The following is a 16,974-nucleotide window of genomic DNA, read 5'->3' as shown; positions in this document are numbered from 1 at the left end:
TCAGCTGTTTGGCGCCTGCGTTTGGCCCAGGGCGTGATCCTGGAGTATCAGGATGGAGTCCCACGTTGGGCTCCAGGCATGGAGCTTGCTTCTCCCTCCTCCTGTGTCTCTCTCTCTCTCTCTCTCTCTCTCTCTCTCTCTCTGTAGGTCTATCATAAATAAATAAATCTTTAAAAAAAAAAAAAAGCCCTTTGCACATGATGTACCAGTGTGTTGTGGTCCCTGTAAGGGCTCCGTTTCCATTTCCATGTATGTTTATGAGTGAGTTCTGCAATTTTGGGTTTAGCTCCACTGACAGCAGGAGAGGAGTTACTATTCCAGCAGCATCGTTTTCAACTCATGAATGAAATGGAAAGTCATTTCCCTGTCTGTCTGGAACTTGTAATTACCTGATTATTTAATTAGTTTCCTTTGTATTTATTTCATTTTGCATGACTCTATTATGGTCCTGTCTTTCTTTATGGTAGTGCATTTTCAGGATATCCTATGCGTAAAAAAAATTTTAAAAAATCATTATTCTAGTTTGCTTGTGTCCCATTCATAGGTCAAAAGTTCTAAGCCATATTCCTACTGTTCTGTGTGAATATTTTAATTTAGAAGGTGAGGCATCACTTGGTGGCCAGAATAGTAAAAATGTTTTTTCCAATCAAGTTAAGTTAATTTTTCAAGATTTAATTAGATAATTAACCAATCAATTTATTAAATTGAGGGAGAGAAAGAGAAAGGGATAGAGGGAGAAAACGTGAGCGGGCTGAGGGTTAGGAGGAGGAGCAGGCTCCCCATGTGGAGGGACCCCAACATGTAGCTGAACCCCGACCATGGGATTAGGTCCTGACCCCAGGGCGTACAATTAAGTGACTGATACCACTGGCACCCTACAACTCAAATGTGATTATGGTTAATGATTCTTAGAGTAAAGCTAATATTTGGACATTAATCTATAGCTCAACTTTAACAAAAATAAATCTTCTATTGTTTTTATTCGATAGATGTTATTACCTAGTAAAAACTGATCTTTACTTCTCTGAATGACTTTAGGAAACCAGATGGAACATCATGTTAGAGACCATGGTGCCCAAAGGAAGTGAAAGGATACCTGAAGGAAGTTGTTTGTCCTGAAGGATGTGTCTCTCCAGTCCATTCAGGATGGTGACTACAACATTCCCCAGCCAAGCAGGAGACACCATTGATGAGGGAAAGTACCCCATCACTGTCTTTATAAGCAGCTTTGGTGTCGCCAGTGGTAAACATCCTCTCAGATAAGCTAATGCATGCCAAGAGGCAAGCACTCAGCACCCTTGCCACCAGGAAGATTATGTATTTCATCTCAAATGGACGCTGTCTGATGTTCATCAGAATTTGTGTGGAAAGCAACCGAGAAAGCAACATTCGTTCCTCAAAGATACTGAGCTCACCTTGACAGCATTAACTTGCACTTCTCCTCTGATGTTCTGGAATAGTCTCATGATGAAGGGACCATAAAGTGCTTCTAGAAGGACACAGAGTACCCATCAGCACATGGGTCATGCTGCTCAAGAATAATTCAGGTAGTGGTGCCTGAGTTGCTCAGTCAGCTAAGTCTGCCTTTGGTTCAGGTCAGGGTGTCTGGGACCTGAAATGGAGCCTGATGTGGGGCTCCCTGCTCAGCAAAGGGTGTGTTTCTTTCTCTCCCTCTGCCCCTCTTGCCTCTTCTGCTCTCTCTCTCTCTCAAATACATAAATAATTTCGTGAAGAAAATAAAAGGCTAATGGGGACTGTTGATCAGTATGAACGAAGGCTAGTGAACATGATGGCATTTGGTAACTAAGCATGGGCTGAGCTACCACTGTCGGGCCACTCACGGGGTTAGGGCTGGAAAATATGGTGTGTTAGGATTTTCTTTATTTTGGAGAATGATGAGAGAAGCCATGGTGCAGTGTCAGTGGGACAATGTCCTGGGAAAACTCTCTTATTCTTTCTCTCTCCTTCCCCCTTTCTCTGTATTTCTGTGTCCATAGCTGTCTCTCATTCTCTCTCTCTCTCTCTCTCTCTCTCACTCACAATTCTCTCTCTGTGTCACACACATGCACACAGAACTCTGTCACACTCATAGGTTTAAACAAGTCACTCCACCCTAAGAGTCATGCACTTACAACCATACCAAACAGTGAACACACCAGCTCCTAGTATTGTAGAAATGTAGGCATGTTTTCTCACCTGGGAAAGCTGCCTGTCTCACACCCCCAAGCCTCAGGAACATGGAATCGGGTGGCTGTCCAGAAGAGAACAGCAGGTTGCTGCATCTGCCGTACTATTTAGATTTTTTTTTTTCTGCAAGAGAGTGGTTCAAGAATACATACCACTTTCGCTGGTTTCTGAGACGTCTGCACTTACACAAAAGAGTAAACCATGAGGGTCAGGTCATGTGTGTCCTTTGTCATTGGTTCTCCTAGTGAGTATTCAACACCACATGAGCAACAGTAGTAAAACGATAGGCCTCCAAAGGAAGCACAGGTTGCACCCATGAAAAAGCAGGAGCTATTCCTGGGGGATGGATCTCTCGTTTACTGAAGGAGCCACACGAAATTCTTGAGGAAAAACTGCATGTGAGAGAAAGGTCCCTTACTACACTGTTTAAAACATCCCCTCCAAAACCCACAAAAATGGTCCTTACTCCTAAAAAATACACTGTTCCTTGTCATATCTGAATTCGCTCCAAAAAGAGGAAAAAAGGACCATTTCTAATTCAGGAAAATGGGTGAGCATTCCATAGAAGTTGGAAACTCATTCACTGACTTTTTTGTGGAAAAACTCCTGCACCACACACTTGGCAAGATTTAGGAGGACACAAAATAACTGTCAATGCATTCATTGGATGTGGTGCTCAGGAATTACTGAGCGATCACTGTTTATATGGGTACAGGGCAAGACTATTGTAGAGAGTGATTAATAAGTATCATATGAGGGTCTGGGGTCCATCCTCCTTGGTGGATGAGGAAAACCTTCAGCTCAGGCCAAGGCCCCAGTGTCCTGCAATCCATCCCCTCCTTGGGGCCTTGTTCAGCCCAGAATGTGCTTCTCCCTTTCCCTCTGCCTTTCTCCCTTGCTTATGCTCGCACTCTCTCTCTCTCTCTGAAATAAATAAAATCTTCCCCAAAAAGTCAATGGCAACTTCAAGTAGCCTGACATAATCAGTGCACAAATAGAACTGATCTGCACATCGATTCCAATGATGACTTCCCATCACTCATGCAGCTTGTTGTGAAACCCAACTAAAAACTCCCACCTTCTGGACATCTGGCAAAATCATTTCTGTCTCTGTAGGTCCACATATGCTGTCCTCTCTTTTGTAAGTTTTTCAACCTGATTTTACCCCTTTTCTTGGTAGGTTTGATTCAATGCTAGACAGTTATTCTCTTTTGTTCTATTTAGTCTAGTGCTCTATTGTATTTATTCACTCACAGGTTTTTTTTTTTTAAAGGTTTATGTATTCATGAGAGATACCGAGGCAGAGACATAGGCAGAGGGTGAATCAGGCTCCATGTGGGGAACCCGATGCAGAACTCGATCCCAGGCCCACGGGACCATAACCTGAGCCAAAGGCAGACGCTCAACCACTGAGCCACCCAGGTGTACCAGTAATCAGTTTGGTGAAAATATTCCATCCGGGAGAGGTTTAAATACTCAAAGTATACCATTTACCAATAGCCATAGCTGTGAAGCAGAGTAGGAGGGACAGGCTTCCCGTTATGCATTAAAAAAGATCACGGAGATCAAACGTACAGCATAGGGAATATGATCAGTGGAATTGTAATAGTGCTCTATGGGGACACATGGTATCTACACTTGTGAGCACAGTATTACCCTATACAAGTATCGAATCCATATGTGGTACACCTGAGACTAATGTAACCTTGTGTACCATCTTGATTTCAATTTTAAAAAAAACAGTAGTAATGTGGGCACCAGGCTCATTCCTTTAGTTGGGCATCTACTTTGGGCTCATATCATGATCCCAGGGTCCTTGGATACATAATATTATGTATTTGTCAAAACAGTCAGATGCATAACACAGAGCAGTCCTTAATATATGTGGTCAACTTCAATGATAATAATATCTCTACACTGGTTTGTTCTTTGTGATAAAAATTCCACACTAATGCAGGCATGTATGATTGTGGAAAATATGTGCCAAGGGATAGGGCGATACGGAAATTTTTATATTATATGCTGCTTTATGACACCAGTCTAATCCTAATCTCAATAATAAGGTCTCCTTATTAAAACATAATCAGTGATTTTATGTTGTTAATACTGTACACAGACTAGTGTCCAAATGTTTGCTTCACAACCCCTACCTTTTAATTTGACCAAATTTGAGTGGTAAAAGCAGTTTTACTATTTTGACATAAACTACTGACTGACCATTTAAATTATGAATTTCACATATAAAATGTAAATAATATAGGTTTGTATTTTTGTCTTTAGTGTGGTGTCCTGAGCACAGTAAAAGAATGATTCTTTTTTTTTTTTTTTTAAAGAGAGCAAAAGAGAAAGTGTAAGGGGGAGAGCAGTAGAGGAAAAGGGAGAGAGAATACTAAGCAGGCTCCATCCTAAGCATGGAGTCCAACCTAGGATAATCTGATGACCTGAGGTCATGAACTCAGATGAAACCAGGAGGCAGTCACATACCTGAATGAACCAAACCTGTGCCCCTGGAATAAGTTTTCTTGAATCAACTAAAGGAATGAATTTCCTGGTTGCTTTCAATCGACTCCTTTGCTGGTTGTATTTTGATTTTTCCTCAAGCGTGAAGTAGTTTGGTCCAGTTTTGTATCCACAGAGATCCATAAACATTTTTCACCTAAGGTTTTTGATTGTAGACACTGGGAAACTCATAACCATAGAAAGAGCTGTGGACATCTTGCTCTCAGAAGACCAAGTGGAAATTTTAAAACTTGACACGCACTATCCAGGATGAAAATTCACTGGATAGGCTCAGCAATCCGATGAAGAAACAAAGCAGACAGTGGATGTGTAAACAGAACAAGAGAAAAAAAAAAAACAGAACAAGAGAAATCGTACTATCATGAGAGGAGTGCGAAAAGACTGAACAAAAATTGATAGGAACTTAAACATGCATGCCTAGGATACATCAAAAGTGCTAAGTTCCACAGCATGGAGTTTCTGTAGGAAAGCAGCTGGTGTAGAAGGTATGGGGACAAAATGGCTAAAAATTTCACAAATCTGTGACTCAGATCTACAAAGCTCTGAAAACCCTCCTCCGGACACATTGTAACCAATCTGCTGGCAAAGAGGAAGAAAAACCTTGAAAGCAGAGGAAAAGGACACATTCAACCTAACAGAATACAAATTCCAAGGCCCATGACTTCTCAGAAAACAGGTCAGAAGACACTGCAATGGTGACACAAGTATAGAAGGAAAACACCTCTGAGCCTAGGACGTTATGTTCAGGAAAGATAGCTTTAAAGAATGAAGGCAAAAGGTGAATGAAAGTGAAAACAAGACAAAGTCGGCAGACAAGCAGGTGGTAAACAACTGGAAGAATCAGTCATTGAGCCAATATTTATTTATTTTCATTAAAAAAATTTTATTGCAGTTCATGTTTATTATTTTTAATATAGTTTTTGATTGAGGGAAGGCCAATTTGGATATGAATGGGCTGGGGGAGAGGGAGGCAGAGAATCCTAGGAAGGTTTCATGACCAGTGAGGAATCCCAAGAGGGGCCGGATCTCAGGCTCCTGAGAGAATGTGCTGAGCTGAAATCAAGAGTCAGATGCTTCCCTGAATGAGCCACCCAGTTCCCCTCAGTAGGTAACTTGGACATTAAATGATGAGCAAGAACCTTCTACCAAATGGAGTGAAATGACACAGGGAGATGCTTGGAACCTCAGGAACATAAGAACCTCAAAAGGGGTGTTTTCCTGGGTAAATGAGGTCTCCTGTTTTTCTGTCCTTCCAAATTCTGTATGGCTTTTGAGGGCAACAAGGAGACCACAGTCTCAGAGCCTGGGGCTCCCCTCCTTAATCAGTTGATCAAAGAGCCAATCCAGGCAATGCTGGAGTAGGTGCAATGGGCCTGGGGGCCTACGGGTTGGGGTTGCATGTGGCCCTGAGAGTGATATCCCACTGGGCTTATAATGTGACTGCTTTGTGCGTGGGGTGATCTTAGGTACTTGAGACAAACTTAACCTTTATTCTTTTTAAAAAATTTTTATTTATGTTTAGGTAAATTCAGTTTGCCAACATATAGTTTAACACCCAGTGCTCATGCCATCAAGTGCTCTCCTCCTGGAATATAAGAAATAGGAACAAGATAATGAGGGAAAGGAGGGGATTGAGTGGGAAAAATTAGAGAGGGAGACAAACCATGAGACTCCTAAATCTGGGACACACTGAATCTCTGGAACAGCCCATACATGTCGTAGCCCATAGAGGAGATGAATGTGATGCTAGAGGTAAACTATGTTGCCCAGTTTCCCTTAGCTTAAAAGTGGGCTGATGGGGTTTGTACAGCAGGTGAGGCCTCTTCAATACCAGCTCGAGCCAGCATCTGCCCTGATCCCTGGAAGGACTGGGCCATGGGCTCCAGGCAGGCATGAGGGAATGTCCTAGACTGGGCCAACCCTTGACGTGGGGAGCAGGCCCAGCACTGTGTGGCTATAGCAGTGAGATCAGACAGGAGCAGAAATCCTGGCCTCCCTGCCTAGGGCCTGTGTCCTGGGCCTGGTCAGACCAGGAGACTAGTTCTGCAGGACCTTGAGCGCAAGCGTGTGCCGCCAGCCCAGCAGCTTTCACAGATTCCTCTAGATTCCCTGCACCCAGTGAAGGCCTCGATGGCCTTGGCTGGCTGCACTCGATCCCTTCTCACACAGAGGCAAGTGCAGATTTTATTCTTGTCCCAGGACTGAGGATTGTGCAAGGAGGGGAGGAGGGAACTGTGCTCCCGGCACCCCTCCCACCTCACTTCTGCTGGATCCGGGAGGAGGTGCTGAGAGGGACCATTTCAGGGATGCCCATCCCTAGAGTGCACTTCCACCCTTTGGGCAGAACTGGGGGTAGCCCAGCATTGCTACTGTGTGACCTGTAGGTGCAGAGGGAGTGGGGCCCCGGCTGTACCAGCACCTGGCTCCCACGGAAGCAGTCTGTGTGCAAGTTCAGATGGGCGTGGCACAGCTGTGTATCAAGAGATTGGCTCCATCCAAGACCAAAGGCAATAACCCGAACCAAAAGGTCTCCTGCTCTATTCCCAAGAGATGCCAACCAAACATCAACAAGGGCTTTGATGCTTGCCAGTGACAAAGGGAGTCAGAGCTGGTCTGCAGAGAATGACCATCAAATAAAAAGAAGAATATGACCAACTGCACAATCCAATCCCAGGGCAGAATTCTTATTTTATCCAAATACCCTACTGTTTATGATGGAATAGACCAGAGAAGAGCACCTTCGTGGCTCAGTAGGTTAAGTGTCTGACTGCAGCTTGGATCATTACCCAGGACCCTGGGATCAGGCCTGTATCAGGCTCCCTGTTCGGTGCAGGGTCTGAATATCCCTCTCCCTCTGCCCTTCCCATTCTCCTCTCTCAAATAAGTAAACAAATGAAAAACAAAACAATTGCATTCCTATACATCATCTTCTTTATTTCATCCCGCCCACTCTCAGTCTACAAAGTAGCAGGTATACTCCAACTGCACCAGGGACTCCCTCCTGTTGATTCCCGCCTCATTGTGCTTCCGGACCTGAGGTTTCTTCCTCTTCAGGAATTTCATCCTCAATATTTTCCACCGCCCAATCTTTAGAGATACAAACACGAGGATGAGGTGATTAGACAGTGAGGCCCCGTGTTCCTGCTACTCCAACTGAGGCCACTTTGGAACACCTGTCGACACCTGCTCTTCCTTGGGATCCTCAGACCTTCCCTGGGCTCTTGGGAGTTAGAGCCCTTCACCAAGACATTGACCACACTGGCAAACCTTCCTTGAGAGAGAGAGAGAGGATGCCCCTTCACCTGGCATTTCCCCATTTCCACAAGATCATGATAGCTCTCACGTGGACATGGATCCACCTGGATCCACCTGTGATGGGTGGTGGACACCTGCTAGGTTAGATGGGGTCCATGTGCAGCCACTATGCCAGACTCAGAGCAGCTGCCCAGGAGAGCCATTCATGATGATGGAAATGATCTGTGTTTTCAACATGCTCTACTGGGCTCTGGCACTGTGGTTGGTATGATGAGGGATGAAATGTGTAACTTCATTGACTGTAAGGAATTTCAACATATGCAGGCATGTCTGGCTATCGGCTGCCTCCTTGGATAGCTCAGGTCTAGGATCCAAAAATGAGGAAGCTGTGACCTCCCTGCCCTAGGCCTAGGGGTTCCTGCAGTGGAATTTGCTGGCCTGACCTGACTTCATTTCTGTTGGTCTCTGGGCTCCTATCCATGAGGCAGGCACTACAGGAGGTCCTGGCATCACTCAGACAGGAAGGTCTGCACTCAGGTCCTAGAGGAATCCTAGCAGGGGCTGCTTCTAAGCAGAGGAGAGGACCCCATACACATGGGCTGGTAATGAGGCAGAGGGGGCACACCTCATCCTCTCCAGAAGCTCACACTTTTCCTTCCTGATGCAGGCTAGAGCCTAGGTAGGTACTGGTTTAGTGTGGGGCCCCACACCCCAGACATGCTGAGCAGGGACCTTGCCAACCCAGAAGTGGATCCCAGTTTTTGAGTTGCTGAACTCGCTGAGCCCTGGCGTCCACGTATCTCTACTTCCCGCTATCTCTATGGACACAAACTCCTTACCTGAATTCTACCCCTTTGCTTGTGAAAACATGTCCATGGGTCTCCACCTGGAAGACCCGTTTTCTGGTTTTGGTTTTTGTTTATTTCACTACACCTGTGATTTTCATTCCAGTGAGGACCCAGAATCAGATTGGCGCTCCTGACTAAAGACAGGAAGAGACTGCTTCAGGGTACGTACCGCTGTCACTAGTTCTGAGGCCACCTGCAGGTACAGAAGAGAGAACACCATGAGGCTCAGCTCCCTCTTACTCTGCACTGATTTTACTGCTCTCAAAAACTTAAGGAAGCCAGATGGGAGGGACATCATGTTTGACACACTGGTGCCCAAATAAATGACAGGACACCTGGAGGAAGCTGCTTTTCCTGAAGGATGTGTCTCTCCAGCTCATTCAGATGCTGACTACAGGATCACTCAACCAAGCAGGAGAAACCACTGCTGAGGGAATGTACCCCATCTCGCTGTTTATTTCCAGCTTTGGTGTTGCCAATGGTAAACATCCTCTGAAATAAGGTAACGGTTGGCAAGGGGCAACCACTCAGCCCTTTTCTCAAGAGGAAGATTATGTATTTCACCTCAGAGAGCCACTGTCTGATTTTCATCATCACAATTTGTGTGGAAAGAAACCAAGAAAGCAACATTCATTCCTCCGTTAATGATACTGAAGCTCACCTTGACGATACTGATTTGTTCTTCCTCACTGATGTTTTCCATGAATTTTGTTATGAGGAATGAATCCAAGGATGAAACTAGAAGGACACAGAGAATCCATCAGTACATTCGTCATGCTGCTCAAGAATACCTCAGGTAGAGATTCCTGAGTTGCTCGGTCATTTAGGAGTCTGCCTTCAGCTCAGGTCAGGCTGTCTAGGACCTGGAATTGAGGCTAGTTTGGGGCTCCCTTCTCAGCAAATGGTCTGTTTCTCTCACCCTCCCTCTGCCCCTCTCACCTCTTCTGCTCCCTTTCTCTCAAATAAATAAGTAAAAGCACAGAAGAAAATAAGAGAGTAATTTTGGGACTGTTGCTCATTACGAACGGAGGGCTAGAGAACATGGAGGCACTAGGTTAGCAAGCATGGGCCGATCTGCACTGTTGGGCCACCCACGGTCTGAGGACTCTAAGATGTACTGTGTGAGGAGGTTCTGTTTTTTGTTATTTTTTAAGAATGTCGACTGAGTCCATCTTGTGGTGTCGGTGGGACATATCTGCTGGGGAGTCTACCTCACTCATTCTCCTCCTCACTTTCTCTGTATTTCTCTGTGTCACTGTCTCTATCCTCTCTCTCTCACTATCGGTCTGTCTCTCTCTCACACACTGCATAGAGTCAACAAGTCACCTCCCCCAAGCCTGTTGCACTCACAGCCACTCCACGCACAGAGAATACATTGGCTTCCTAGGAATGTAGAAACACGGACCTCTTTTCTCACCTGGGAAAGCTGCCTATCTCACACACTCCCAAGCCTTAGGAACATGGAATCTGGGTGCCTGGACAGCAAGGGTGTCTGGGTGTGAGGACAGCAAGGTTGCCCCATCTGCCTTACTATTTAGAGTTTTTCCTAAGCAAGAGACTGATGATTCCAGAATACACACCAGTTTCGCTGCTTTCTGAGGCGACCTGCAGTTACACAAAAGAGGAGAAGATGGGGGTCAGTTCATGTGTATACTTTGTCATTGATTCTCTGGTGAGTACTGAACACCAAATGAACAAGTGTCGTAAAGTCAAAGGCCCCCAAAGGAAGCACAGATTGCACCCACGGAGAAAGCATGAGCTTTTCCTGGGAGATAGATCTCCCAGGTTGACTGAAGCAGCAATTCCAAATTCAGAATTCAAGGCGGAAAAGTGCTTCTGAGCAAATGTCCCCTACTGCACAGTTTACATCCTCCCCTCCCAACACCCCACCAAGATGGTACTTACACCAAAAAAATACACTGTTCCTTACCATATGTGCATTCCCTTCAAAAAGAGGAAAACCAAGAGAGCAACATTTCTAATACAGGTAAAATGGGGCAGGCTTCCCATAGAAGTGGGTGGAGAGTCTTTCAAGGATTCTTCAAACTCAGACGCCACAGCCTTGGCAAGATCTAGGAGGACACAGAATATCAGTGCATTGGTTGTGGTGCTCAGGGATTAGTGAGATCAGTGTTTACATCCATACAGGGGAAGCCTGCATGGTAACGAGGCTACTGCTAGGCCGTCATTGGTGGATGAGGAAAAACCTTCAGCTCAGGCCAAGGTCCCAGGGTCTGGGATCCATCTCCTCTTTGGGCACCCTGCTCAGCGGGGTTGTGCTTCTCCCCTTCCCTCTGCCCTTCTCCCTTGCATATGCTCTCTCCTGCTGTCTCTCTGTCTCTCTCAAATAAAAACTTTAAAAAAGGCAATGGCAACTTTAAGTATCATGAAATAATCAGCGTAAAAGAGAACTGATGGGCACATCGATTCCAATGATGGGTTCCCTTCTCTCATAGAGCTCGTTGTGAAACCCAGCCCCATGTTCCTACCTTCTTGACCTCTTCCAAAACCATTTCTGCCTCTGTAGATCCACATATGCTGTCATGTCTCTTGAATGGTTTTGCACTTGATTTCAACCGTCAAAAGACGGTGGGCTTGTGCAATGTTGGGCAATCCTTCATCTGTTCTTTTTTAGTCTATTACTCTGTTGTTTTTATTCATTAATCTGTCGTTATCAAAATCAACCATTATGGGAGAGATTTAAATACCGAATGTGTACCATTTACAAATAACCATAGTTGTGAAAAAGAGCGGAGAGGGCAGGCTTCCACATGTACATCAAAGCAGTCACAGGGTGAAAGGTCCAGCATAGGGAATATGATCAATGGAATGGTATTAGTGCTCTATGGGGACCCAAAGAATCTATGCTTGGGGTGAGTGCAGTTTCAATGAACGTAAGTGCCAATCATAGGTGGTACACCTGAAACAGATGTAACCTTGTGGGTCATCTTCACCCGAATTTAAAAGCCGTAATAATGTGGTCAGCGGGGTGGTTCCTTCGGTTGAGCATCTCTCTTTGGCTCGTGTCATGATCCCAGGGTCCTGGGTTACAAAATATTATGCATATGTCAAAACACACCCAAATGCAGCGCAGTTCTTAATAGAAGTGGTCGACGTCAATGATAATAATATCGCTACGCCGTTTTCTTGTAATAAATGTTCCACACCGATGTTGGTGAGAATAACTGTGGACGTTTTGTGCCAAACGATAGGGTGACGGGTTTTTATAGTATATGCTGCATTATGATATCAACCTAACCTTAACGTCAAGAATATGCTCTATTTCTTAAAACACAATAAGAGTTTTATTTGCTAATATTAAACACGGACAAATATGTCCAAATGTTAACTTACAACACTTCCCATTAAATCTGACCAAATTAGAGTTCTCAATGCGATTTCACTATTTTGGACACAAACTAATGACTGACCTTTTAAATTAAGATGTGGACACATGAAACATAAACAATACAGCTTAGGAGGTCTGTCTTTACTACGGCACCCTGAGCAAAACTGAGTAAGGATTCCTTTGTGTGTGTGTGTGGAGAGAGCAAAAGAGCAAGTGTAAGGAGGAGAGGGGCAGAGGGAAGGGAAGAGAGAATACAAAGCAGGCTTCATGCTGAATATGGGTGAATCTGATGACCCTGAGGTCACGAACAGAGCTGAAAACCAGGAGGCAGAAACTTAGCTGACAGAAACACTCAGGTGCCCCCTGGATAAGATTTCTTGAGGCTATTTAACGAATGAATTTTCATGTCACCTTCTAATGATGCCACGGACGGTTCCAACTTCTGTGTGTGCCACAGGGGATGTTAAATTAAGTATTTTCACCCACGTTCCAGGGCGGGTGTCCCCAGGTTGTCTACACGGTTCTCGTTCTGGCGTTTCCACAGTAGATCCTGGGAAATAAGTGGATATAGAAAGAGCTGTTGACAGGTTGCTGTTAGAAGAGCCTCGAAAATTAAGGAGTCAATCCCATTTACAATTGCACCCAAAAGCATAAGATACCTAGGAAGAAACCTAACCAAAGAGGTGAAGGATCTATACCCTAAACACTACAGAACGCTCCTGAAGGAAATGGAGGAAGGCACAAAGAGACGTAAAAATACTCCGTGCTCATGAGGGCTGGAAGAACGAATATTGTGAAAATGTCCACGCGACCCAGGGCAATTTACACATGTCATGCAATCCCTATCAAGATACCATGGACTTTCCTCAGGGAGTTGGAACAAACCATCTTAAGATTTGTGTGGAACCGGAAAAGACCCCGAATAGCAGGGGACTGACTGACTATTCAAAACGAAGACCACAGCTGGGGGCATCACAATGCCAGATTTCAGGTTGTACTGCAAAGCCGTGGCCGTCCAGACAGTGTAGTAGTGGCACAAAAACAGACCCATAGATCAATGGAACCGAATAGCGATACCAGAAGTGGACCCTCAAGTTTACGGTCAACTGATATGCGACAAAGGAGGAAAGACTACGCACTGGAGAAAAGACTGTCTCTTCAATAAATGGTGCTGGGGAAATTGGACATCCACATGCAGAAGAAGGAAACTGGACCATTCTCTGACACCACAAACAAAGATAAACTCAAAATGGATGAAAGATCTAAATGTGAGACAAGAATCCATCCCAGTCCTCAAGGAGAACACGAGTAACACCCATTCTCAACTTGGCCAGAGCAACGTCTCACAAGATACATCCGCATGGGCAAGAGAAACAAAAGCAACAATGAAGTATTGGGACTTCACCCAGATTGAAAGCTCCTGCACAGGAAAAGAAACAGTCCACAAAAGTAAAAGACAACCTACAGAACGGGAGAAGATACTTGCAAAGGACCTCTCAGACAAAGGGCTGGTGTCCAAGATCTATAAGGAACGCATTCAACTCAAGAGCAAAGAAACAAACAATCCAATCGTGAAACGGGCAAAAGACACAAACAGAAATCTCACAGAGGAAGACATGGACACGGCCAACAAGCACAGGAGAACATGCCCCGCATCGCTGGCCATCAGGGAACTACCGATCCAAACCCAAATGATGAGATACCACCTCACACCAGTGGGAATGGGGAAAAGTCACAAGACAGGAAACCACAAATTTGGAGAGGATGCGGACAAAGGGGAACCCTCTTGCACTGTAGGTGGGAATGTGTACAGCCACTCTAGAAAACTGTGTGGATGGAGGTTCCTCAAAGAGTTAAAAATAGATCTTCCCTACAGCCCAACAATTGCACTGCTGGGGATTTACCCCAAAGGTGCAGATGTGGTGGAATGCGGGGATACCTACACCCCGCTGTTTATGGCAGCAATGTCCACAGTAGGCAAACTGTGGGAGGAGCCTCGGGGTCCATCAAGAGATGAATGGATAAAGAATATGTGGTCCACGGCTACAATGGAATTGTTACCGAGCCACAAGAGATGACAAATACCCCCCGTTTGCTCCGACGTGGACGGACCTGCAGGGACTTATGCTGAGTGAAGTAAGTCCATCGGAAGAGGTCACACTTGATATGGTCTCATTCATTTAGGGAGTATAAAACCTAGGGAAAGGGAATAAAGGGAATGGAGAAAATGAGTGAAAGTATTAGTGAGGGTGACAAAACAGAAGACAGACCGAACTCTGGGAACTGAACAAGGGGTAGTGGAAGGGGAGGTGTGTGGGCAGTTGGGGCGACCAGGTGATGGGCAGTGATGCAGCGGAGGGGCGGGGCGGGGGGGCGGGGTCACATGGTGGGATGAGCACTGGGTGTGATGCTATAAGCGTTCAATTTGCCGGCAAATTGAACTGCAGTGAAAATGTTTAAAGAAAGAAAACATTTTGCTAATATTTAACACAAACTAGTATGTCCAAATGTTGTCAGCCTCACAAGCCCTCCCACTAAATCTGACCAAATTAGAGTTCTCAATGCGATTTTACTATTTTGGCCAAAGACTAATGACTGACCTTTTAAATTAATATTTGGACACGTGAAACAAAGAATACGGCTGAGGAGGTCTGTCTTTACTACGACACCCTGAGCAAAACTGAGTAAGGATTCCTTTGTGTGTGTGTGTGTGTGTGTGGAGAGAGCAAAAGAGCAAGTGTAAGGAGGAGAGGGGCAGAGGCAAAGGAAGAGAGAGTACGAAGCAGCCTCCATGCTGAATATGGGTGAATCTGACAACCTTGAGGTCATGACCAGAGCTGAAACCCAGGAGGCAGAGACTTAGCTGACAGAAACACCCAGGTGCCCCTAGGACAAGATTTCTTGAGGCTATTATTTAATGAATCAATTTTCATGTTACCCTCTGGGCTTTCATCCGTTGGCTGAACTTTTCTGTTGTGGAAGATGGCAAATAGCTTTGGCCGTGCTCCTGGGCAGGTGTACCCAGGTTGTCTGCTAGATTCTGGTTGGGTTGTATTCACAGCAGCTCCTGGGAAATAAATGGACATAGAAAGAGCTGTTGACTGACAGGTTGTTGTTAGAAGAGCCTCGAAAATTAAGGAGTCAATCCCATTTACAACTGCACCCAAAAGCATAAGCTACCCAGGAATAAACCTAACCAAAGAGGTAAAGGATCTGTACCCTAAACACCACAGAACGTTCCTGAAAGAAATCGAGGAAGGCATCAAGAGAAGGAAAAAGGTTCCATGCTCATGGAGAGGAAGAATTAATATTGTGAAAATGTCCATGCTACCCAGGGCAATTTACACATTTCACGCAATCCCTATCAAAATACCGGGGACTTTCTTCAGAGAGTTGGAACAGACCATCTTAAGATTCTAGTGTGGAACCGGAAAAGACCCCAAAGAGCCAGGGGACTATTCAAAACGAAGGCCACAGCTGGGGGCATCACAAGGCCCGATTTCAGGTTGTACTACAAAGCCGTGGCCATCAAGACAGTGTGGTAGTGGCACAAAAACAGACCCATAGATCAATGGAACCGAATAGCGAATCCAGAAGTGGACCCTCAACTTTATGGTCAACTAATATTCGAGAAAGCAGGAAAGACTATCCCTGGAAAAAGACAGTCTCTTCAAAAAAGGGTGCTGGGAACATTGGACATCCACATGCAGAAGAAGGAAGCTAGACCATTCTCTGACACCACACACAAAGAAAAACTCAAAAAGGATGAAAGATCTAAATGTGAGACAAGAATCCATCCAAATCCGAGATGCGAACAGAGGCAACACCGTTTTTCAACTTGGCCACAGCAACATCTCGCAAGATACGTCCGCCAAGGCAAGAGAAACAAAAGCAACAAGGAATTATTGGGACTTCAGCCAGATCGAAAGCTCCTGCGCAGGAAAAGAAACAGTCCACAAAAGTAAAAGACAACCTGCAGAACGGGAGAAGATACTTGCAAACGACCGCTCAGTCAAAGGGCTAGTGTCCAAGATCTATAAAGAACATACTCAACTCAAGAGCAGAGAAACAAACAATCCGATCGTGAAACGGGCAAAAGACCCGAACAGAAATCTCACAGGGGAAGAGAGAGACACGGCCAACAAGCACATGAGAACATGCCCCACATCGCTGGCCATCAGGAAACTACAGATCCAAACCCCCAGGAGATACCACCTCACACCGGTGGGAATGGGGAAAAGTCACAAGACAGGAAACAACAAATGTTGGAGAGGACGCGGACAAAGGGGAACCCTCTTGCACTGTAGGTGGGAATGTGAACTGGTGCAGCCACTCCGGAAAACTGTGTGGAGGTTCCTCAAAGAGTTAAGAACAGATCTTTCCTCCAGCCCAGCAATGGCACTGCTGGGGATATACCCCAAAGCTGCAGATGCGGTGAAATGCGGGGACACCTGCCTCCCGATGTTTATGGCAGCAATGTCCACAATAGCCAAACTGTGGAAGGAGCCTCGGGGTCCATCGAGAGATGAATGGATAAAGAAGATGTGGTCCACGGCTACAAGGGAATATTACTCAGCCATGAGAAACCACAAACACCTACCATTTGCTCTGACGTGGACGCACCTGGAGGGATTATGCTGAGTGAAGTAAGTCCATCGGAAAAGGACAAACTTGATATGGTCTCATTCATTTGGGTGATATAAAAACTAGTGAAAGGGAATAAAGGGAATGGAGACAATGAGGGAAAATATCAGTGAGGGTGACAAAACAGGAGACATACCCAACTCCGGTAACTGAACAAGAGGTAGTGGAAGG

The 16,974-nt window shown here is 45.3% G+C and overlaps 1 long non-coding RNA gene across 1 annotated transcript; it reads left to right on the top strand.

The window, feature by feature from the left end:
- LOC140597406 (uncharacterized) lies at positions 1-12,195 on the top strand. The gene is made up of 2 exons (XR_011999242.1): positions 1-1,547; positions 8,914-12,195. It is a non-coding gene; the product is annotated as an uncharacterized lncRNA (long non-coding RNA).
- The last annotated feature ends 4,779 nt before the right edge of the window (positions 12,196-16,974 follow it).

The sequence above is a fragment of the Vulpes vulpes genome, unplaced genomic scaffold (assembly GCF_048418805.1).
Source record: "Vulpes vulpes isolate BD-2025 unplaced genomic scaffold, VulVul3 u000000643, whole genome shotgun sequence".
Taxonomy (NCBI): domain Eukaryota; kingdom Metazoa; phylum Chordata; class Mammalia; order Carnivora; family Canidae; genus Vulpes; species Vulpes vulpes.
The sequence above is the reverse complement of the archived record's forward strand: the minus strand, read 5'-3'. Positions and strand labels throughout refer to the sequence as shown.